This window comes from Scyliorhinus torazame, chromosome 6 (genome assembly GCF_047496885.1).
Source record: "Scyliorhinus torazame isolate Kashiwa2021f chromosome 6, sScyTor2.1, whole genome shotgun sequence".
NCBI lineage: Eukaryota > Metazoa > Chordata > Chondrichthyes > Carcharhiniformes > Scyliorhinidae > Scyliorhinus > Scyliorhinus torazame.
The window spans coordinates 214,855,080-214,881,054 of NC_092712.1; the positions used below are offsets into that span (position 1 = coordinate 214,855,080).

General features: G+C 45.3%; 1 protein-coding gene across 3 annotated transcripts in view; it reads right to left on the reverse strand.

Annotated features, from left to right (window-relative positions):
* Positions 1-25,975, reverse strand: part of creb5b (cAMP responsive element binding protein 5b) — a 645,202-nt gene that overhangs the window by 52,955 nt on the left and 566,272 nt on the right. The window lies entirely within an intron of this gene.

Genomic DNA, 25,975 nt, shown 5'->3' on the forward strand with positions numbered 1-25,975 from the left:
ACATATTCTGCACCAGTCCCAAACAAACACCCATCTTTCCTGCCAATACTGATAAATGTATGTCCTAAAGTTTACTTCCCCTCATGGCCTCTCTTAACGCTAACTTTAATCTGCTCAGTGGCAGCACAATGGCGCAGTGGTTCGCACTCCTGCCTCAGGCCACCAAGGTCCCAGGTTCAATCCCAGCTCTGGGTCACTGGCCGTGTGGAGTTTGCACATTCTCCCCGTGCTTGCGTGGGTTTTGCCCCCACAATTCAAAGGTGTGCAGGGTAGGTGGATTGGGCACAATGAATTGCCCCTTTTTTGGAAATTAGGTACTTCAAAATTTATTTGTTAGAAACTCTCATCTCCTCCACCCTGGCAATCTTCTGCCACCTCAACTGAATACTCTGAAATTTGTTCCCTGAACCTCTCTATCTTTCTCTGCTCCTTCAAGAACCTCCTTATAACCCAGCTTTTCATCGTCCCTCCTAATATCTCCTTCTTCAGCTTGGTGTCCATTTCTGTGTAAACATTTTTCTATACTAAAGGCATTGTATGACTGTGACTTGTTGTTTTTAAACAACTGCGTAACTAGTTAAAAATTTAGTTATACATAAATTTAGCTTTGAGGGATATCGGAGCATGCATATTCAGCTTTGTATTGATACTAATGTCAGGAAAAAGGATAGCTAAACACTCAGGGAATATATTCATTCCAACAACAGTCTCCAAGACGCAAACTGGCATGAGCATATAAATTCATGATAACAGTAAGCAATAACTAAAGTCCTTATGTTATCAGGTCAGGCTATAATAAAACCGCTCAACAAGTAACATGTCAATATATACAATTTACTGGCACATTCAGGATAGGACATGCTTCAGCAGCCAAACAGATTTTCCCTACAGAATGTTATGGAACTGCATGATCACTACAGTCTAGAAACTTAATAATACATTATCGAAATGGCAAATAAGACTGTCTCATGGCTGGTTAGTTGGAACATCTCCAAGAAAAAAAGAGGAGACACTTAATTTTTCCACTTGCAAGGTTACAACAGTGGGTGATAATTTATCGCACATTCTGATAGTGTGCCAGCTGGCCCCAGTCAAAGCTGTTTATTAATTGAATCATACAACTTGTTTATCAGCAGAGGCTACATTCTCCAGTCACAGGCCAAGCCCTGCTAGTTCCAGTCTGTCTGCTGCTGTGCTCTGATGATTTACATGAAAACTGTAAAGACCCCAGTCTACAGGCTGGATTCGATAAAACCTCATACATTTACCACCTTATCAGGTGCTATCAGAAAACACTGACATAGCTAGATATTTATATTGTGGACACTTACTGTGTGTATAAGGATGAATATCCAAAGTTCAGCTTTGACTTTTGAATACAATTTTGATGATCCAAAAATAAATTCCAACATACTACTGAGGTTTTAGTTATTCAAAGCTGAAAGCTTGTGTCATGAGGGAGGGTCAATTTCCTCAGAATATCTCTTGCCCTGCCTTCACAAGTTCAGCAAAGTTTCAGCAGAAACCTTGGGCGTCATTCTCCGACCCCCCCGCCGGGTCGGAGAATGGCCGTTGGCTGCCGTGAATCCCGCCCCCACCGAAGTCTCCGGTACCGGAGATTGGGCGGGGGTGGGAATCGGGCCACACCGGTTGGCGGGACCCCCCGCTCAATTCTCCGGCCCGGATGGGCCGAGGTCCCACCCAGAAATTGCCTGTCCCGCCGGCGTAAATCAAAGCTGGTATTTACCGGCGGGACCAGGCGGCATGGGCGGGCTCCGGGGTCCTGGGGGGGGCGCGGGGCGATCTGACCCCGGGGGGTGCCCCCACGGTGGCCTGGCCCGCGATCGGGGCCCACCGATCCTTGGGCTGGCCTGTGCCGTGGGGGCACTCTTTCCCTTCCGCCTCCGCCACGGCCCCCACCATGACGGAGGCGGAAGAGACTCTCCCTACTGCGCATGCGCGGGAAACTGTCGGCCGCCGCTGACGCTTCCGCACATGCGCCGCATTTCCGCGCCAGCTGGCGGGGCAACAAACGTCATTTCCGCCAGCTGACGGGGCGGAAATCCCTCCGGCGTCGGCCTAGCCCCTCAATGTTGGGGCTCGGCCCCCAAAGATGCGGAGCATTCCGCACCTTTGGGCCGGCGCGATGCCCGTCTGATTGGCGCCGTTTTTGGCGCCAGTCGGCGGACATCGCGCCGTTGGGGGAGAATTTCGCCCCTTGTTTCCGGGTGTCAGCTGCATCTTGCTGACCCCCTGGCAAAATTGCAGCAGGGTGATTCTAAGGAAATTCATCCACAAGGAGTCAGAATAATTTTACTTCAACAGCATGAGATAAAGAAGACGGATTCACATTGATTTTCTTATTTTTTCCAATGGGACAAATTGTTAGAATAATCCCTAATTCTGACAGAAATGAAGCATGATTGTTGATGATGGGTCATTTAATGAATTGTGTTAACCAGAATGCACAATGTTTTAATTGGTCACTGCTTGCAGTTTCTGTAGGTTCCAGAAAAATTTGTGACATAATTTCTTTCAGTTAATGATCTCTCCCTAAATGGTAACAGTGGGCTGGATTTTTCAGCTGCGTCCACCGCAAGATCACCATGGATGGGACAGGGACCATATAAAGGGCCGTTGACTCAGACGGGAATTTCCGGTTGTCAGGCAGGCATGGCCGAAAAATCCCGCCCACCATATTTTATTCAGATCACCTCGCAATCTTCTAAACCCAATTTACTCTGCCTCTCACCATTGGACAACTCTTCTTCCAGGAATTAATCTAATGAATTTAGTGATTAAAGATGCTGGTGTAGTGACAATGTCACTGGACTCCTGCTGACTGACTAACCGGGATTGGAGTTCTTCCCAAAGCTCCACATTTTCCTCACCCCCATTGCCATTCATACACCACTATTTGGGGTATGCAGTCACATGACCGATTTTAGGCATAACCATGGGATATATCTGTGCTGCGGAGGGCACATGAAATCCTAATACTCTATTCATGATTTTCTATCTCTACCCTATCTTGGTGGTGATGTTGGCGCTGCACTGTTATTATATTGCCAATGTAATTTTTTCTTTGATTCATTTGGTTATGCATAAACAGTTGTACCTGGAGTGAATTTCCATAAGGCTAATAAAAGCACATTGAGAGAGTGGAGTGTATTTGAATTATTCATTCTCTCCTTTCACGACCAGTGCACAGTGATGTACCATTTACATTGCAGAAAATTGTCAAGGTTCCTTTGACACCACTTTCCAAATCCTTGACCTCTACCATCAAAAAGGGCAAGGGCAGCAGGCACATGCAACCACCATCATCTCCAAATTTCCCTCCAAGTCACGAGCCATCCTGACTCTGAAATATGTCACTATTGCTTAATGGACTGGGAGACAAAATCCTGGAAATCCCTTCCTAACAGCACTGTGGTAGTACCTTCACCACATAGACTGCAGCAGTTCAAGAGGCAACTACCCACCATCTCCCCAAGGACAATTACTGATTGGCACCAAATGCTACCTTTGCCCCGTGGCCCATATCCTGTGAATGAATAAAAAAATACAAAAGTTGGAGCATGGCACAGATTTAGCTTAGTTTACAAAGGACGTGATACGCATCGATAAGTAACTGCATTGTCCTTGAATTGAGTGCTTGAAACTATTGAAGGGGCAGGTGCATTTATGTGGGACTGGGATCAAATATAGGTCCATTTAGGTAAACATAAAGGGTATCAAAAATCATAATTGGAATATATGACAATATAACAACTTCACAAATAAAATCAGAAAATACATTTCTCAAACTGCTGAAGTATGATTTAAACTCACATCATCTGCATTATTTGTTCAGGGCTCTGGATTAGTATCCAAAAAGATAATGACTGTGCTGCCGCATGCACTATTTAATCTTGTGCAGCACTGAATGAAGGTAATAATCTCTGTCAGTAGTAGGCACCAGGGACCAGTGTTTTCCTGGTAGTAGATGTTCACAAAAGAGTTAAAGGTCATGCCCTTTGCTCAACATGTGGCCTTGGATGAACAGAAACATTCATCAATAAATTCGGGGACTACTGAAGCTGTGTTTTCTGTCCCTGACACAAAGAGCTTTCCCTAGCCACTGATTCCATCCCTCTCCCTTGTCCTTGCCTTGGGTTAAACTATATTGTTTGCAATCCTGGCTTGATATTTGACTGTGACCAACGACATACCCACTCCAACAAGATCACTTACTTCTACCCCCATAATATTGCCGAACTCCACCCTTGCCTCAGCTCATCTGCAGTTTGAAAGCCTCAGCCATGTTGCGAGAAGAATGTCCAAAGACCACTGGTCACTGAATAATCGCCAAATGTGAGGGCATTAAATTCTGCCCAGTTTCTTTATTTGTTTCGCTTATAATCAACAGCAGGTTCCTGGTATAAACCAAACAGGCCAGGGTTTGTGCCTTTCCTCACTAACTGAACCCAGTTGTTTCACTACATTTTAGGCCATCTCCCCCCCCCCCCCACCCTCCCCCCACTCACCCAGACCCCGAGCCTCCTCCACGTCCCCCTGCCAATTTAATGCCAACCATATCCCACTCATTCCCATGCCGCCTTATAGCCTCATGCCAAATTAACGTCAATCAACCCTTGATCCTTAACACCCTCCATTCTAACTTACCCAGTATCCGCTAAGGGCCGGATAGCAGGAGCCATGCTGAGATGAGGTAAAATAAATACATATTACAGCATTCACTATATTAAAAAAACACTCCGATTCATGAAAGCCTATTCAAAATTTTAAAATCTACCAAGTTCTTTATCCCTTATCGAATCAAAAAAACCTCAATTCATAAATCAACATCAAAGATCAAAGATAACCTCCCAGGACTGTCAAACTGTGAACTTAGGACACCCTGCTGAGATAATTATATCTTATGGGAAATCAGTTAAGCATTCTTAATGATATGCGAATAGCCCTTGGGGAAATGTAATCAAACATTTGTAAGCTGCTAGAAAGGAGTCTTTTCAACTCTCACTGATGCAGGCAGCCTGATTTAATTTAATTTTTAAAGCGCTGGGGATTTAGTTAACTTCATAACAAGGCAGATCGACAGGCGTCATCTTCCCTTCAAAAGCATTTACATCTACTCTAAATATTTGTGACTTTAACACTCTTCTATTCGAGAGAGGGAGACAGAAGGTAGAAAACTACAGATCAGTTAGCTTAACAAACAAGGGAGTGAAAAGGTATTGGGGTAGGCAGGAAAGTGGCATTGAGGCCACAATCAGGTCAGCCATGATCTTATTGAATGGGGCAGCAAAGTGACACAGTGGTTAGCACTGCTGCATCATGGTGCTGATAGCCCCTGGTCATTCTCCGTGTGGTTTTCACAATCTCCCCGTGTCTGTATGGGCCTCAGTCCCATAATCCAAAGACATGTAGGGTATGTGGATTGGCCACGCTAAATTGCCCCCTTAATTGAAAAAAAAAAAATGAATTGGGTGCTTTAAATGTAATTTTTTTCAAAATTATCTTATCGAATGGCGCAGCAGGCAAAAGGGGCTGACTGGCGTATTGCTGCTCCTAATTCATATGTACATACATCTGTATTGCAGGTAAAGCCTCTTGCTACAATGAAAATGGTGTCTGTTTCAATTCAGCACTGAATTCAAATTGCCCTGCTGAGTTTCAGTTTTGCTCCCGTGTATGTCACATCCCAACCCCATTCCCCGACCGGTGAAATTGGGATTTTGGAAATGAGGGCTGCGCTTTCACATCAAGGTTCCACCCGCCATTTTAAAATGTTCATGGATTCTCCATAACTCTGTGAAAATCGGGGCCTTTGTTCAGCTTGGATTAATCAAGGAATGCAGCACAATCCAAGTGGAAACCTTCAGCCACTGTTTGAGCAATGACCTCTTCGATATTTAATAAATTAGTCTTGTGCTATACAGTTCAGCTACAGTCTGACAGGGTGGGGGTGGTTTCTAGCAACCCACAAAGATAAGGCAATTATGGTATTTATTAGTGAAAAATGTGTCTCTTTCACATTTAGGTCTTGATAGATTTACCTTGGTATTGGCTAAGTAAAGGCAAACTCTGGTTCACAGGAGTTTAAATATGAGAGTAGTTAGTGACAAAGAACCCAGGAAATGTCTCTTGTAAAATCTCAAAACTGTAATATAATCTATTTATGGATAGCGACCTGATGCCATAGCATATTGGTGCTGTGTCATGCACTGGAGGAATGCAGATTTGCATTTCCATTTCTCAACATAATCAAAACACTGATCTTGGCAATAATGTCAGAAGGATGAATAGAAATTTCTGTACTTCTACTGCCTCTTTATGCAGTGACATTACTTATGGAACCGTGTTGTCAAAGGTGTGGGTTGTGATGCTGCTGAAGGGCTGAGAAGGGGAGATAGACGTTATATTTATCAAAGCATACATGCAGAATTATAATACAACAATACATCTTCCATATTTATTACTTGTTGCCTGCAACAAATTGTTTTTATAGTGTTTTTATAGTTGTCTCTCCCAACATGTTGTTAACTAATCCACAATTGTTATAATTTAATAGAATGTTACAGCACAGAAATGGGCTTTTTGGTCCATCAAGTTTCTATGCCATGGAAAAATAATAATTAAAAAATAAATTGAATCCAACATATCTGAATGAGTAAGCTTTTGAAATGTGCCTGATGGGACATAATTCTCTTTAACGAACATATACAATTTTACGAAGACATTAATTAAAACTAATCAAAATCAAATCTCAAAACATATTTTTTGCATTAAAATTTGCAAAGCTTCCCTTCTTGTTTTTGTTTTAAGGACATAAAAGTGGATTTGTTTATCCACTCCTAAATCCACAAAATATAGTAGCAAAAAATGATGTACAGAAAGAAGTGTGACTATGGGAGCAGCATGAACCACTCCAATCATTTTTAGGTCAGCCACTGTAGCTTTGGGACATTGCCTCCATATCACTTCTTGGAGCCACCAACACCCACCTGCAGCCTCCTGGTACAGCCTGCAGTGTGTGTGGCTCACAATTCAGTTTTTGGTCTGGGTATCCCAGAACTCCCCAGTTTCCAGCTAGAGTTTGGTCTTTGTATATCGTAACTCCCCAAAGAACAAAGAACAAAGAACAAAGAAATGTACAGCACAGGAACAGGCCCTTCGGCCCTCCAAGCCCGTGCCGACCATACTGCCCGACTAAACTACAATCTTCTACACTTCCTGGGTCCGTATCCTTCTATTCCCATCCTATTCATATATTTGTCAAGATGCCCCTTAAATGTCCCTATCGTCCCTGCCTCCACTACCACCTCCGGTAGTGAGTTCCAGGCACCCACTACCCTCTGTGTAAAAAACTTGCCTCGTACATCTACTCTAAACTTTGCCCCTCTCACCTTAAACCTATGCCCCCTAGTAATTGACCCCTCTACCCTGGGGAAAAGCCTCTGACTATCCACTCTGTCTATGCCCCTCATAATTTTGTATACCTCTATCAGGTCGCCCCTCAACCTCCTTCGTTCCAGTGAGAACAAACCGAGTTTATTCAATCGCTCCTCATAGCTTATGCCCTCCATACCAGGCAACATTCTGGTAAATCTCTTCTGCACCCTCTCTAAAGCCTCCACATCCTTCTGGTAGTGTGGCGACCAGAATTGAACACTATACTCCAAGTGTGGCCTAACTAAGGTTCTATACAGCTGCAACATGACTTGCCAATTCTTATACTCAATGCCCCGGCCAATGAAGGCAAGCATGCCGTATGCCTTCTTGACTACCTTCTCCACCTGTGTAGCCCCTTTCAGTGATCTGTGGACCTGTACTCCTAGATCTCTTTGACTTTCAATACTCTTGAGGGTTCTACCATTCACTGTATATTCCCTACCTGCATTAGCCCTTCCAAAATGCATTACCTCACATTTGTCCAGGTTAAACTCCATCTGCCATCTCTCCGCCCAAGTCTCCAGACAATCTAAATCCTGCTGTATCCTCAGACAGTCCTCATCGCTATCCGCAATTCCACCAACCTTTGTGTCGTCTGCAAACTTACTAATCAGACCAGTTACATTTTCCTCCAAATCATTTATATATACTACAAAGAGCAAAGGTCCCAGCACTGATCCCTGTGGAACACCACTGGTCACAGCCCTCCAATTAGAAAAGCATCCCTCCATTGCTACCCTCTGCCTTCTATGGCCTAGCCAGTTCTGTATCCACCTTGCCAGTTCACCCCTGATCCCGTGTGACTTCACCTTTTGTACTAGTCTACCATGAGGGACCTTGTCAAAGGCCTTACTGAAGTCCATATAGACAACATCTACTGCCCTACCTGCATCAATCATCTTAGTGACCTCCTCGAAAAACTCTATCAAGTTAGTGAGACACGACCTCCCCTTCACAAAACCGTGCTGCCTCTCACTAATACGTCCATTTGCTTCCAAATGGGAGTAGATCCTGTCTCGAAGAATTCTCTCCAGTAATTTCCCTACCACTGAAGTAAGGCTCACCGGCCTGTAGTTCCCGGGATTATCCCTGCCACCCTTCTTAAACAGAGGAACAACATTGGCTATTCTCCAGTCCTCCGGGACATCCCCTGAAGACAGCGAGGATCCAAAGATTTCTGTCAAGGCCTCAGCAATTTCCTCTCCAGCCTCCTTCAGTATTCTGGGGTAGATCCCATCCGGCCCTGGGGACTTATCTACCTTAATATTTTTTAAGACACCCAACACCTCGTCTTTTTGGATCACAATGTGACCCAGGCTATCTACACCCCCTTCTCCAGACTCAACATCTACCAATTCCTTCTCTTTGGTGAATACTGATGCAAAGTATTCATTTAGTACCTCGCCCATTTCCTCTGGCTCCACACATAGATTCCCTTGCCTATCCTTCAGTGGGCCAACCCTTTCCCTGGCTACCCTCTTACTTTTTATGTAAGTGTAAAAAGCCTTGGGATTTTCCTTAACCCTATTTGCCAATGCCTTTTCATGACCCCTTCTAGCCCTCCTGACTCCTTGCTTAAGTTCCTTCCTACTTTCCTTATATGCCACACAGGCTTCGTCTGTTCCCAGCCTTTTAGCCCTGACAAATGCCTCCTTTTTCTTTTTGACGAGGCCTACAATATCACTCGTCATCCAAGGTTCCCGAAAATTGCCGTATTTATCTTTCTTCCTCACAGGAACATGCCTGTCCTGTATTCCTTTCAACTGACACTTGAAAGCCTCCCACATGTCAGATGTTGATTTGCCCTCAAACATCCGCCCCCAATCTATGTTCTTCAGTTCCCGCCTAATATTGTTATAATTAGCCTTCCCCCAATTTAGCACATTCATCCTCGGACCACTCTTATCCTTGTCCACCAGTACTTTAAAACTTACTGAATTGTGGTCACTGTTACCGAAATGCTCCCCTACTGAAACATCTACCACCTGGCCGGGCTCATTCCCCAATACCAGGTCCAGTACCGCCCCTTCCCTAGTTGGACTGTTTACATATTGTTTTAAGAAGCCCTCCTGGATGCTCCTTACAAACTCTGCCCCGTCTAAGCCCCTGGCACTAAGTGAGTCCCAGTCAATATTGGGGAAGTTGAAGTCTCCCATCACCACAACCCTGTTGTTTTTACTCTTTTCCAAAATCTGTCTACCTATCTGCTCCTCTATCTCCCGCTGGCTGTTGGGAGGCCTGTAGTATACCCCCAACATTGTGACTGCACCCTTCTTATTCCTGATCTCTACCCATATAGCCTCACTGCCCTCTGAGGTGTCCTCTCGCTGTATAGCTGTGATACTCTCCTGAACAAGTAGCGCAACTCCGCCTCCCCTTTTACATCCCCCTCTATCCCGCCTGAAACATCTAAATCCTGGAACGTTTAGCTGCCAATCCTGCCCTTCCCTCAACCAGGTCTCTGTAATGGCAACAACATCATAGTTCCAAGTAGTAATCCAAGCTCTAAGTTCATCTGCCTTACCCGTAATGCTCCTTGCATTAAAACATATGCACTTCAGGCCACCAGACCCGCTGTGTTCAGCAACTTCTCCCCGTCTGCGCTGCCTCAGAGCCACACTGTCCCTATTCCCTAGTTCTCCCTCAATGCTCTCACCTTCTGACCTATTGCTCCCATGCCCACCCCCCTGCCATACTAGTTTAAACCCTCCCGTGTGACACTAGCAAACCTCGCGGCCAGGATATTTATGCCTCTCCGGTTTAGATGCAACCCGTCCATCTTATACAGGTCACACCTGCCCCGGAAGAGCTCCCAGTGGTCCAGATAACAGAAACCCTCCCTCCTACACCAGCTGTTTAGCCACGTGTTTGTCTGCTCTATCTTCCTATTTCTAGCCTCACTGGCACGTGGCACAGGGAGTAATCCCGAGATTACAACCCTCGAGGTCCTGTCTTTTAACTTTCTGCCTAGCTCCCTGAACTCCTGCTGCAGGACCTCATGCCCCTTCCTGCCTATGTCGTTAGTACCAATATGTACAACAATAATCGCTTGTCACAAGTAGGCTTCAATGAAGGTACTGTGAGAAGCCCCTAGTCACCACATTCCGGCGCCTGATCGGGGAGGCCGGTATGGGAATTGAACCCACGCTGCTGGCATTGTTCTGCATTACAAGCCAGCTATTTAGCCCACTGTGCTAAACCAGCCATTATAATAATCGCTTATTGTCACAAATAGGCTTCAATGAAGTTACTGTGAAAAGCCCCTAGTCGCCACATTCCGGCGCCTGTTTGGGGAGGCCGTTACGGGAATTGAACCCGCACTGCTGGCATTGTTCTGCATTGCAAACCAGCTATTTAGCCCACTGTGCTAAACCAGCCCCTAAATAATAATCGCTTATTGTCACGAGTAGACTTCAGTGAAGTTACTGTGAAAAGCCCCTAGTCGCCACATTCCAGCGCCTGTTTGGGGAGGCTGGTACAGGAATTGAACCCATGCTGCTGGCATTGTTCTGTATTACAAGCCAGCGATTTAGCCCACTGTGCTAAACCAGCCCCAGTTCCCACTTCAGTCCTTGTTCTGCCAAGTCAACTAAATCTGCAATTTGCCCCATCCCTCGCTCCACTCTGCCACATTTTAGATGGCATATCATTTGCATTACTATTACAAAGATGCACATGCTTTTGGGCACACAATATAACCCTAAACCCTATTTAAGCTTATAATTATGAAAGAAATAGCATATTGCAAATTCTGCTTTTGACCAATATTAACATAAGAATTTACAGGACCTGAAAAGTCATTTCACTGCATCCGAATGATCCCAGATTTGAAAAACAGAGGGCGCTATTCCCCCCCCCCCCCCCCCCCACACACACCGGGTGAATCGCGAGGGCGCGAATCTCACCTTGCTGCCCCGACCCCGCACGCGATTCTCCCACCCCCCGGAAACCAGCGGCGCGCGATTCGCACCGGGCCGCTCGGAGAACCGGCGGGCGGCGATTCTCCGGCCGGATGGGCCGAGCGGCCGCTACGACGAGAAAGGTTCCCGCCAGCGCAGTCCACCCCTGGTCGTTGCCGGTGGGAATTCTGTGGGAACGCTGGGGGGGTGGCCTGTGGGGGGGGGGGTCTCCTTCACCGGGGTGGCCTCCGATGGGGTCTGGCCCACGATCGGGGCCCACCGATCGGCGGGCCGGCCTCTCTCCCCCTCCCTCCCCCCCCGGGCCTACCTCTTTCCGCGGCCCCAGAACACTGGCTCCATGTTGGTGAGGGGCCACGTGCGTAAGACGTTGCCCGCGCATGAGCAGGATTGGGCTGCCCCAACTGCGCATGCGCGGGTTGGCGCGGCGCCCATTTGGTGCCGCGTAAGGACGCTGGAGAGGCGTGAACCGCTCCATCGTCGTGCTGGCCCCCTGTGGAGGCCAGAATAGGTCATATCCGGGCCCTGTTTGCGCCATCGTGAAACGCGACGGCGCGAACACTTGGCCTCAATATCGGAGAATCGCCCCCACAGTGCATAGTTCAATCCGATATATCCTCAATTTATCTTCTCGTCAAATGCTTCTTCAACTCTCTTCAAATCAATGTTATCAACCTCAATCACCTTGTGGCAGTGCATTGCAATCATTTGTAACTCTCAGTGTTAAATTCTTACATGTGATCTTGTTTTTACCCATTCCTCTGATCTTCATCCCACAGACCCCGGCTATATTTGAGCAACCTTTGTATAGCGACGCATTTGTGGAGAAAAATCAATAACTTGCTGATGAACAGTGAACGAATGCAAACTCATTGGAATATGATGATAAAGAATCATTGCATTATTAATGACATGCCTCCATTATTGGCAGTAGTGTATCTTATGTATTCATTCCCCTTACACTACTTAATAAATATGATGTTGCTAATTCTACACCCTGTGGTTGAATTCTTACAATTAAAGGTGGCTAGCAGAGTGTGTGATGGGAATCAGAACAAATTGATTGGTGACATAAAAATATATGACACTGGAGTTTAAAAAAAATCTGTCAATCTCAAAGTCATATCCTACAGATTACCTTCATAAGATTTACTATTTTGCTTCAATTTAAATGATTTTGGAGCTTTGCTATATTCTATTCGGGGGCCTCTTTCCCAAGCTGCTAAAAATAGTTCAAAGAAATCTTATCAGGCCATGAATAACAAAGCTGGTTCCTTTTATACAAAAAAGAAAGAAGCTGCAGTTATATTCAAGGTTACAAGATGGGTATTTGGGTATGATAATGCACATATAATGATAAGGTGCACTGAAAATTTCAGTGAGTAGGAATAGGTCATTACCAGACGCGTAATTGAAATGAACATGAACTCCCCTGGATTACAATCCAAATTATTTATTTGAGAGTGCAGCCTTACTGTCTGGAAGAAGAACATTTTGAAAAAAAAATACAACGCAGAAACATATAATGAATTAAAAACAAAATGCTGCTTTTTATCAAGGAAGAATATTTTCACCTCGTCTAAATTTGTTGCAACAGCCAGTCTACAGTTTTCTTACTCAAAAATAAAACATAGATATTAAGTAAGCTTATGTAACTGGTCCTGAAATTGCGACAATAAATCAGTCTCATTGCTTTTCCCTGGTTGAGATTTTCATTGAAACAATCTCCTGAGTGTGGACATGCCATCTGCCGTGTTTCTACTATTCTCCACCCCGAGGCTAATTATAAGCATTAACTTTCAAATTCAATGCATTAATTACTCTTATCAGATCCTTTGCTGCTTTGGGTGAGGTGATATTTAGCTCCCCTGAGGCTATAATTTGGTTTACCAGAGACTGTAAATGTTATTAATTTTACTGTCAGGCAGATGCATTGACAGTGGTTTGTGGCAGTGCCTTGGTAGGATTAATAGAAAGAAGCACCTGCATTGCACTAAATAATACAGCAAGGCTAGTAAATATTCAAACTAGCCCCGTCTGGCTTTCAAACTGCTCAGAAACTTCAAGCTCCGGATTTTGGGTCATTCTATCCAAGATTTCTAATGCAACCTCCACTGCTGATTTTATTTCTACTGTTTATACTCCCTGTCCTGTATCCTTTTATTTGTAAAATGTCTATCTATAAAGCTAAAATAAGCCAAAGATAAAGAATAGGTCTTATATTGTTGATTTTTGAAGGGGAGATGCAGATGGCAACCACTGCAAAAAATTGGAAGAAGTGGGTTATTTTCCAAGAAGGATGTTTCCAATAGCACAAAAAATAACTTTGGGGTGAATCAGCAGCTGTATGATTAAAACCGTGCTGTACAGTGGAGCATTTTTAGTTCAACAAAAGCAGCTTTATACATTGCAGGCCATCACAAATAATTATTTTGCTTGATCTTGAGGTCTGATTGAGATTTTGTACCAACGGTAACTGGGGATGGTGAGTAGCCAGTCCTTAAATCATTGAATCAGCTGCCAGAAGGTTCATAAAACAGACAAATGACAACTCCCATTTGGGGTATTTTCTGCTCTCCATGGGGATGAATCGAGCCTCTAGTTGGAACCTCCTCATGGAAGAACTAAAAGCCGAAACTCAGTTATCATAGATCATAGAATTTACAGTGCAGAAGGAGGCCATTCGGCCCATCGAGTCTGTACCGGCTCTTGGGAAGAGCACCCCACCCAAGGTCAACACCTCCACCCTATCCCCATAACCCAGTAACCCCACCCAACACCAAGGGCAATTTTGGACACAAAGGGCAATTTATCATGGCCAATCCACCTAATCTGCACATCTTTGGACTGTGGGAGGAAACCGGAGCACCCGGAGGAAAGCCACGCACACGCGGGGAGGATGTGCAGACTCCGCACAGACAGTGACCCAAGCCGGAATTGAACCTGGGACCCTGGAGCTGTGAAGCAATTGTGCTATCCACAATGCTACCGTGCTACCGTTAGTTGCATGGAAGCTCAATGATGTAAATGCAAGCCCAACACACTGTGAAGTTGTGCATTATAGTTCCAATATACCCTCTACAGTGCTAAATATGTTTGATAGAGTATTTTAATCCTCAGTCACAAACAGAAGAGTTACATTTGTCTCATTGAATAGGCTTGAGGGTCTAAATGTCCTATTCTGGTTCCAACTTACTACTATTCATAGAATTTACAGTGCAGAAGGAGGCCACTCGGCCCATCGGGTCTGCACCGGCCCTTGGAAAGAGCACCGCACCCAAACCCACACTTCCACTCTAACCCCATAACCCAGTAACCCCACTTAACCTTTTTGGACACTAAGGGCAATTTAGCATGGCCAATCCACCTAACCCGCACATCTTTAGACTGTGGGAGGAAGCCGGGGCACCCGGAGGAAACCCACGCACACACGGGGAGAACGTGCAGGCTCCGCACAGACAGTGACCCAAGCCGGGAATTGAACCTGGGACCCTGGAGCTGTGAAGCAACTGTGCTAACCACTGTGCTACCGTGCTACCCATGCTATTGATGGCACCATTCACCAAATTAACTGCGGAGTTTTAATAAAACATCAATCTGGTCATTACATGGGTGGAAAACAACTATCCGCATTGTTGATCCATCTATGTCACTGATTATGCTCACTATGGATTAAAATACCTTTGCGTCAAGATAACAGTTAATCTGCTCCAAGAACTAGGGAATTCTAAAATTCCTGGCTTCTGGCTCAGGGTTACAAAACAATAAGTATCTGACAACCAATAAGCTGGACTAAAGCCAAACCACAGGGAGGCCTGTTATGAAGCGGCAATTATAGGTCTTTCCCGAATGCGAAGCTAATTTTCACATAAAAAGCTTGGTTTTTGAATCTCTAAACCAGTAACAAACAGACTAAGCACTAAAGTAAGTAAAACATCTTAATTCATTCACAGATCTTGGTTGCACAGCCCTGAACAGGCAGATAGCATAACACTGAGTCTTTTTGGTCTTGACTAAATATAATACAACTTTCTTTTAAACTGGCCAAATAACACTGATGGCAATAAGAGACCAAGGCAGCAATGCAAAGGAGAGGCATCAATATGAACAAAATGTTCACGATTTGAAACTGTAAAGCTGAATATAGTGTAAGTGCCTGAACCCTGCCTCTTCCGACTGCCCAAAGAAACACATGGGGCACCATTCGATTTACTGACCTCATCGTGCCCGACCTGATGACGCAACGTGAGAAGCTTCTTGTGCGATTCATGACAATCAAAAGATCTCGTGAGAGGGTGTGATCCAGATTAGCATATTTGAGTGAGCCATTAGCCTCATTTAAATGTGTGTGTGCCGGATTCTCCCAGCGGCCGGGACCTAACGGCCCCATATGGGAGACCTTGCCAGGGTGCCATTTAGCACTGGTCCACACAAACATGGACCAGGCGTAACGGCCCCTGGAGGGGTCTCCTAAGCCATTCTCCGGGTGGTCTGGCTCTGAACAGGGTGTCACCCTGGTATTCCTGCTGGCACCTTGGTACTTTGGCACTGCCAGCCTGGCACCTTGGTACTGCCACTGGACACTCTGGCAGTGCCACCCTGGCATTGCCAGTGTACCCGGGTGACACTGCCAGACTGAAATGGGCACTTCCAGGGTGCCAAGTTGCCAGTGCCAGGGGTTAGGTCCAGGATGCCTTGCTCATCAGAGTTGAGGTGAGGGGGAGATGGTGCTCGAGGACCCCATAAGAAGTATGGTGGATGTGGTGGGGGGAATCGGAGGCTGCGGTGGGGTAACTGAGGAGGGTCAAAAGATCAGGTTGGCCTTTAAAATTGGCACCCGATCCACGAGTACTTTTGAAATGATGAAAGTGCTGCCGTTGCACAGCAGGGTCCAATAGGCCCAAAATGGGACTCTGTTTTTGTCCGTTGAATCATGCCCATGTAGTGTTATACAGGAAATCCTAAATAGAAAGAGGGAAAACTGTTGACCTCGACTGAACTAAAGATGCAGCACAGCTATTTTACTAATGTGATATCATGAATAAAATATGAAGGCTATAAATTATAGTTTACGGAGGAAAAATAATCAAAATGTGCGTGTTTGGTTAATTATGGGAGGCCACAAAGATGTTCCATTTAATTCCTGGCATCATCCTTGGCAATCAAGTTGGGAGAGAATACCAAAGATCAGGTTTTGGGAGAAGGGGAACAGAGAAGCAATTGAGGAGGGAGAAGACCGGGTATTTGGATTTAGTGGTGGGAAGGTAGAAAAGAAAGATGCAATTATGACATGGAGAAAAGAGCAGTGGTTAGCACGGTTGCTTCACAGCGCCAGTGTCCCAGGTTCGATTCCCGCTTGGGTCACCGTGCTGAGTCTGTACTTTCTCTCCGTGTTTCCTCCGGGTGCTCTGGTTTCCCCCCACAAGTGCTTGTTAGGTGAATTGGACATTCTGAATTCTCCCTCAGTGTACCCGAACAGGCGCCGGAGTGTGGCGACTAGGGGATTTTTACAGTAACTTCATTGCAGTGTTTATGTAAGCCTACTTGTGACAATAATAAAGATTATTAGTACATGTCATCAGGCCTTCCTCGCCATGGAATATGCCGCAAAACCCCTGAGTGCATAATTAATTAGGTCAGGGATGAAGGATTTGACGTGTCTTCCCACCAGCCACTGCAATGGAAAACACACCATTTCCTCACCTGGTCCCAGGATGGAAGAATTCTGCCCTCACACTCCAGAATGAGTCATGCCCCTTGTCAACCTGTTCCAGTACAGCTACACCACATATATCTACCCGTCAATTACCAAGGTATATACTGTTCACAAAAAGCAGGACAAATCCATTCCAGCCGATTGCTGCCCCACCAGTCTACTTTTGATTATCAGCAAGGACGATGTCATTTGATAGTGGCAAGTAACAGTAAGATCAAGCGGCAGTAACTCAGCAATAACCCACTCAATGATGCTAAGTTTAGGTTCTTTCAGGGCCACTTGGCTCCATACCCCATTATAGCCTTGGTCCAAACATGGACAAGAGAGCTGAATTCAAATGTGGAGATAAAAGTGACTGCCCTTGACATCAAGGCACATTTGAGAAAGCGTGGCCCAGGCAAAATTAAAGTCAATGGGAATCAGGAAGAAAACTCTTCAAAAGTTGAAGGCATAACCAGCACAAAAGGAGATAGCTTATAGTGTTGACAAGAAGCGTATAAATCCTGAAATAAAATTAAAGAGGTAGGCTGTGTTGGAATTGTTAAGTCGAGAGATAACAAAAGCATGGATGAGGTTTTTGTAGAATCCATACAGTGCATAAGAAGGCCATTCGGCCCATCGAGTCTGCATTACCCCTTGGAAAGAGCACCTTACTCAAGCCCACGTCTCCACCCTATCCCCGTAACTCCACTCAACCTTTTGGACACTAAGGAACAATTTAACATAGCCAATCCACCCAACCTGCACACCTTGGACCATGGTGGGAAACCGGAGCACCCGGAAGAAACCCACACAGACACGGGAGAAAGTGCAAACTCCCCACAGAGAGGCCAGAATGACCTGAGGCAGGGGCAAAGTTGGTTAATGTTACAGTGATGTGTTCGGAAGCTCATCTTGGTTCAGCCTGAGCTCAGCTGTGTTATCCTTCACAAACTAGCACAGTATCAATTCTCTCTTCCAGTTTACCCACAAAGACTGACCATTTGGATAAGGGGCCACAGCAGTGTGTCTGTGAAAGTCTACCCTTGCAGGAGCCAGTCGCTTCAGAAGAGGGAAGGGAGAAAGATATTGGATAGCTGAAGAGAGAATTTTTGAAAAATTCTGATGTGAATTTGCTGCACTGCAACATGGTTGTTGGCATCGTGTTCTGTTTTAGGAAGCAAACTAATTGTGAAATTTAATAAAATGTTTCTACCACAATTAATCAAGTAGATTTCTAATTTAGATTTTGGCCAATAGAAAAAGATATTTTGTGCTTCCGTCTACTCTCATTCTGGTTTACTATATTCAGCATTTGTATACGTCTCTGTGCATTTGAAAGCTCTTGATGAAACACTGTTGAGATAAACAGCCCAACATTAATATAATGCCTCCGTCCTGCAGTTCCATCATTCATTTAAATGGTAATCACTGAATTGAAAAACATGCTTATTTTGCAGAAAACCTCCCCTGCCATCTTGAGACAATTAAGAGAGAAGTACTGTTACTGGCCTGAACCTACCTAATTCAATTGTGTCTTTAACCAGTGTAAACACCCAGTAATTACTACTGCCATCATTTTTCTGAAGGCTTATACTGTTGACAAGAAGCCATCAAATTCTGAAATCAAATCTTCCCAATAAAAAAGCACTCTTCCATTAAATCTGCCGTCGCTTTCAAAACGCGTTGTCCCATGAAATATGAATTCAGTCAGTGATATACAACTTACTTCATAACTAGAAGACAGAATTGTAAATTAATTGAAGACTATGGAAGCACTGAATAAAAGTAAAAATGATAACGTGATTAGAAAGTGAATTGCCAAATGATATTTAACTGACAGTTTTTCTTTTTGACGTTCTCAACTTAGTTTTGTATACAATCTTTCCTTTTTTAAAAAAAAATATACAAGTTTTACACACCAGGAGCAATCTTCCCTGTCCTGCAGAGGAAAGTCTGGAGGTAGTATTAGGAGCAAAATCAGAAACTAGAACTTCCGCTCAGTGGCATGACATGGTTCTGCCTCCTGATGCAGCCCCACAGCAATATGCAGCCACATAGGCCAATTAATTGCTGAATGAGGGGGATGATGATGACTCCGCTGGGATCTTCCTGGCACTGAACTGGACCCTCGCTGAGGTCGGAGCCCAGCAGTTCCATGAAGGCAGCCTCCCGGTGGCAGGTCATGGGGGCTGGAGGCTTCAGGTCACAACGACAGGCCCACAGAAATTAACAGTTGCGCGCCTCCACTCTGATGTCCCTACCGGTTTTGACATTTTCATTTTCAGAATTTGTTTCTCATTTCCAAGGGTCACACTCGCCTCCCTGCTTCAGTAGCACCCACCTTGCTATTTAGGTCTGACAGTTGTCCTAAGCTTCAAACCCTCTGATTGGGTCTGGAGCCCTTCCCGCAATCCTTCATTGGACAGCGGATGTAAAGGTGGCCAACGAGGAGGCAGTCTTCCACACAATCGAGCAATACAGCTGTGGGTGGTGTGGAGACGCAAAAATGGTCCACATCCTTGAGCAAACCTACCATCGTAAGATGTCACCCTTTTTGTTTCTCTCACTATTCTCCTTTCCTAGTTCTTTCTGTAACATGTAACTTCCCTCATAAATAGAATGGATATGCAGCCGTTGCCCAACCGTTCACTGATTGTACGCTAGTTGAAACTGGCCAACGAACACTGCATACAAGGATTCTAGGATAGTTCCTCCCATTTATTTTCTCCAAAATTTGCCATGACTTGTTCCTGGGATGTGGGGATTGTCCTAGAAAGAAAGATTGAGTCAACTTGGCCTATTTTCCATGGGGTTTAGATGAATGAAAGATGATCTAATTACAACGTAAGGGGTTTGACAGGGTAGATGCGGAGAAAATGTTTCCCTGGGTTGGGAAATCTAGAACATGGGGGGGTCAGAATAAGGAGTTGGCTCTTTAGGACTTATGTAAGGAGATATTTCTTGATTCAAAGGGTTGTGAATGTTTGGAATTTTGTACCCCAGAGGGTTGTGGATGCTCAGCTGTTGAGTAAATTCATGGCTGAGATTAATATATTTTTGGAAGGTGAAGGAGGGTGGATTGAGGTAGAAAACCAGTCATGATCGTATTGAATGGTAAACCAGACTCAAAGGGCCAAAGCCTAGTCCAGCTGCTATGATTTATATCTTTATGCTGTTTGAATCCATTTCTGACAGAGGAGAAACTGATTTTTGAATTCACACACTATACTCAGTATATTGTGAGCTTCAGTATTTTGAACTTGTGCACCGCCCTTGAACTGGTTATTTACAGAGAATATATATGCCCTGTGTGTGAAAGGATTCCCAATCAAGCCACAATTCGAGCCTCACACTATGCATATAGCACTTTTCTGTCAATATAACTGTTAGGTTTCCAGTTGCGAAAGCATCCCTGCTGTTAATTGTTGTCAAGAAATTAATTTATAAAGAAAGTGAATCATTTTCTGCCTCTCAGCCTTTTTCTGTTCTTTTTACAGATTGTAAACAACTTTTACTGGCATTTTGGCAACCTTTACCACAGTCTTAATTGTTGTGCAATAATTGCAAATTACATATGTGCATTTATCAGAACAACTATTCAAATAATAAATACTATTTTTTGTTATTCCTTTTCCTCATTTTAATCCCTTTGCACATGTCTCTGAAATAGGAGCTCAAGGAAGGATTAGGAAGTGCTGCAATCCAGAAATGCACGGTGAATTGCATGGTGGCACAGTGATTAACAATGCTGCCTCACAGCGCCAGGGACTTGGGTTCAATTCTGACCTTGGGTGACTGTGTGGAGTTTGCACATTATCCCAGTGTCTGTATGGGCTTCCGCCGGGTGCTCTGGTTTCCTCCCACATTCCAAAGATATGGTTAGGTAGATTGGCCTGATAAATTGTCCCTTAGTGTCCAAAGATGTGTAGATTAGGTGGGATTATGGAGATAGGGCGGGAGTGTGGGCCTAGAAAGGATGCTCTTTGGGAGGTGCAAACCCGATGGGCCGAATGGTCTCCTTCTGCACTGTAGGGATTCTATGGTAATTCTCTGGGGACCCAGGTTTGAATCCAACCATGGCAAATGGTGGATTTTGAACACAACTTTTAAAAAACATCTGGAATTAAAAGTCTAATGGTGACCATGAAACGATCATCATAAAAACCCAAGTCCACAAAAGCACAAAAAAGACAAACACTCCAGTGCATTATCGAGGGCATGCTACAATATCAGCCATGTTGGGCGGGATTCTTTGTTTCAACACTAAGTGCTGATGCCGGGACAAAATCGGTGGACTTCTATGACAGCAAAATTAGCGTCAGTCCTGGAGCAATTCTGGAACCGTTAATGGCCTCGGTGGGTGTGGAACACTAGTGACTCCAATGAAAAACAGTGTCCCATTGGCACTCAAGAGGCTGACAGGCTGCAGCCACGAATTAGCACTCCACTCCCCACACACACATTCCAACCAACAAGATAGCACTGGTTGCGCTGGAGCACACCTATCCCATTGATGGGTTGGCTGGAGCCAGAGGATACCTAGGGGTGTGGGGGTGGCTTGGGGAGGAAGCGGGTAACACCCATACGACCATGGCACTAAGTTCACAGTGGCAGTCAGCGGCGTGCGCAGTTGCAGGCTGCCTTGCAGGCTGCGCCAATAGTGTTCCATGCCCTTCCACCCCGACCCCATGGCCCACCTTCTGGCTGCCCCCGCTACTTCCCCTGGCCCTGGCAGAAGCCCCCGGCCAGCGGCACAATTGTCAACACACTATAGCGATATGGAAACGTTCCGTACCCCGTCTCTCTCCCTCAGCAGCTACGGAGCCTGTTTCCCAATTTCTAAAATCATAAGTGATATTCGTCGTTGGTAATTCCTCCTGGCACAGGTGAAGCATTGTGGGAGCCCTGGAGAATACCAGTGCAGGCCTGTTAATGGTATGCCAATGGCGTTTACTATATGTGCGGAGTAGAATGCATTGGTGCCGCAGTCGAGGCACCAGAGCGTGGCATTCTGTCGGGCGCCTGTAGCCGACCACGATTTTCAACTCACGCGCGATTCTCCACCTAATTGCATTTTGCTAAAACATTTAAAAGACATGAAACCGGACATATCATTTGGTATCGACCGAGCGCTGGAGACAACAATGGCAAACACAGCCCTGTCAACCCTTAAAAGTCCGCCTTACTAACATGTGGGGCTGTACCAAAATTGGGAGACACAAATCAAACAACAATCTGACATAGTCATACCTTACAGATAATGCCCTGGACACCACTATCACCATCCCTGGGCATGTCCTCTCCCACTGTCAGGCAGACCAGCAGAGGTGGCGGCACAGCGAGTCCTCAACATCGACTCCGAACCCCATGATGTCTCATGGCATCAGGGCAAGCATGGACAGGAAACTTTCTGCTGATTACCACGCACTGTCCCTCCTCAGCCAATGAATTAGTACTCCTCCATGTTGAACACCACTTGGAGGAAGCACTAAGGGTGACAAGTGCACAGAACGTACTCTAGGTGGGGAACTTCCATCAGCAGCAGCAGAATTGCACTCAACCATGATCTGTAACTCATGGGCAGGCATATACCCCAGTCTACCATTTACCACCAAGCCAGAGGATCAACCTAGGTTAAATGAAGAGTGGCAGGAGGGTATACCAGGAGCAGCACACCTAAAAATGAGGTGTCAACCTGGTGAAGCTACAAGAAAGGACTACTTGCATGCCAAGCAACTTAAGCAGATAGTGAAAGACAGGGATAAGCGATTCCACAAACAATGGATCAGACCTAAGATCAGCAGCACTGCCACATCCAGTTGCGAATGGTGGTGGACAATTAAACAACTCACTGGAGGAAGAGGCTCCACAAATATTCCCACTTCAGTGGTGTTGGAGCCCAGAACGTCAGTGCAAAACACACGTCTGAAGCATTTGGAACAATCGACCCTGACAATATTCCAGCAATAGTACTGAAGACTTGTCCTCCAGAATGCGCTGTGCATGCCCCTAGCCGAGCTGATTCAGTACAGCTACAACACTGGCATCTATCCAGCAGTATGGAAAATTGCCCAGGTATGTCCTGTACACAAAAAGCAGGACAAATCCAACCCGACCAATTATTCTCCCATCAGTCGACTCTTGTTCAGCAGTTAAGTGATGGAAGGGGTTATCAAGTGGCACTTGTTTAGCAATAACCTGTTCACGGACGCTCAGTTTGGGTTCTGCCAGGGTCACTCAGCTTCTGACCTCATTACAACCTTGGTTCCAACATGGGAAAAAAGAGCTGAACTCAAGGAGGTGAGGTGAGAGTGACTGCCCTTCACATCAAAGCAGAATTTGACTGTGTGGGGCATCATCAAGCCGTAGTAAAATTGAAGCTAATGGGAACGGAGGATATCTCTCTATCTGGTTGGAGTCACACCTGACACAAAGGAAGATGGTTGTGGTTATTGGGGGGTAAATCATCACAGTTCCAGGACATCACTGCAGGAGTTCCTCAGGGAGTGTCCTCGGCCCAACCTCTTCAGCTGTTTCATCAATGGCCTTCCTTCCATCATAAGGTCAGAAGTGGGAATGTTTGTTGATGATTGCACAATGTTCAGCACCATTTACAATTCTTCAGATTGTAAGCTGTCCATGTCCAACTGCAGCAAGACCTGGACAATATCCAGGCTTAGGCGGACAAGTGGCAAGTTACATTCGCGCCACACAGGTGCCAGGCAATGACTATCTCCTACAAGTGAGAATCCAACTTTCACCCCATGACATTCAATGGCATTACCATCACTGAATCCCCCACCACCAACATCCTGGGGATTACCATTGACAGAAACTGAACTGGACTAGCCATATAAATACTGTGGCCACAGTGCAAGTCAGAGGCTAGGAATCCTGTGGCGAGTAACTCACCTCCTGACTCCCAAAGCCTGTCCATCACCTACGAGGCGCAAGGTTTTTAAAAAAAAATTTAGACTACCCAATTATTTATTTTTCAAATTAAGGGGCAATTTAGCACAGCCAGTCCTCCTACACTGCACATCTTTGGATTATGGGGGTGAGACGCACGCAGACACGGGGAGAATGTGCAAACTCCACACGGACAGTGACCCGGGGCTGGGATCGGCCCCGGTTCCTCGGCGCCGTGAGGCAGCAATGCTAACTACTGTGCCACCGTGCCGCCCGCAAGTTAGGATTGCGATGGAATTCTCCCTACTTTCCTGGGTGAGTATAGCTCCAACAGCACTCAAGAAGCTTGACACCACCCAGAACAGAGCAGCCCGTTTGATTGGTATCCCTTCCACAAACATTCATTCCTTCCACCACCGACGCACAGTAGCAGCAGTGTGTACCATCTGCAAGATGCACTGCAGGAACTCACTGAGGTTCCTTCGACAGCACCATCAAAATCCATGACCTCTGCCATCTGGAAGGACAAGAGCAGCAGATACATATGAACACAACCACCTGCAGGTTCCCCTCCAAGACACTCACCATCCTGACTTGGAAACATACCACCGTTCTTTCACCATCACTGGGTTAAGATCCTGAAACTCCCTTGCTAACAGCTCTGTGGGACTGAAGAAGTGGTTGAAGAAGTCAGAATGCCGCCACTTTTTAAGGGCGATTAGGGACGGACATTGAATGCTGGTCAGCCAGGGCAGGCCACATCCGATAAATTTAAAAAATGGAATACAGAAATTCAAATTGAAACAGGAAATAAATTTAAGCAATTTAAATAGATTTTAATACAGTAAATAATAACACAACTTTAGGATTCTTAATTCGATATACAATTTGATATACACATTTGAAATTAATCACATCGCTAGGGGTAATTAATAACTTAATTCACTGCGCTAAGAAAACAGTCATTCATCAAATGGTAAACTCTCCCTTTTGCTAATTTTTATTTGATTTATTCATCTTTATATTTATTTCCGTATTAACAGATAATTAAGGATTAACGGCTATGTGCCAGTTTAATAATAAAATCTGTGCAATTAGTCCCTGTAACATTCGATATTCTGCCTATATTGTCAGAGAATATGCTTACAATTGAAAGCCGTTGTAGTTTACCAGTGAAAACAATCTTTGCAGTTCAGCCACAATACCTGAGTTAGAGATTACTGCAAAAAAGGATATTTCCACTCTGGCTCATACAATATAATGAGCAAAACAATTCTTTATATTTTCCTGTTGTAACACAGGACTGATTTCTGTGGATTCATCAACCAACCATCAACAGTGTGTAGTAGCACATCCGACCACTAGATGATGCTATTGGAGATAGTTAGAAAACTAAGCAACTTTTACTAAACTCCCTCAATATGAAACTAGTCAAATCATACAATATACATATATTGACGTCTTTGTTTCTCTTTGAGGATAATAGTTTACTATTATTTGATAAATCTATCCCTTTTATCTACGTCACTAATCATCTATGGCCAAGCAGGGCTAGAGTAAGGGCGCGGTCTACAGGACACGTTGCACCCCAAGGGAGCGTGGCATGGCCTGAAGATGCCAGGAGAAGTCTCCCGCGGGCTTTATGGCAGCCAGTACACCTTGCGAGATCTACCCGCACCTCGCAAGACGTTGCGATCAGGATCCTGTCCACAAGTGAGTGTGACCTAGCCTCGCACGCCTAAGTAGGGTTTAAACCTGCTTAGGCGTACTCACCCAGAATCTAAGGCCTCCTGACATCTACCGGCCCCCGCAGGGAGTCCCCAGCCGGTTCAGTACTGGTCCACACAAACGTGGCGGAACGGCACCTGGGAAGGTCCCGGGCCATTGGAAGACCCTGGGTGGTCAGAAACAGTGCATAGTGACCTCCTGGCCCTCTCCCTGGAATACCTTGGAACTGTCACCCTGGCAACTTGGCACTGCCCAGGTGGCACTG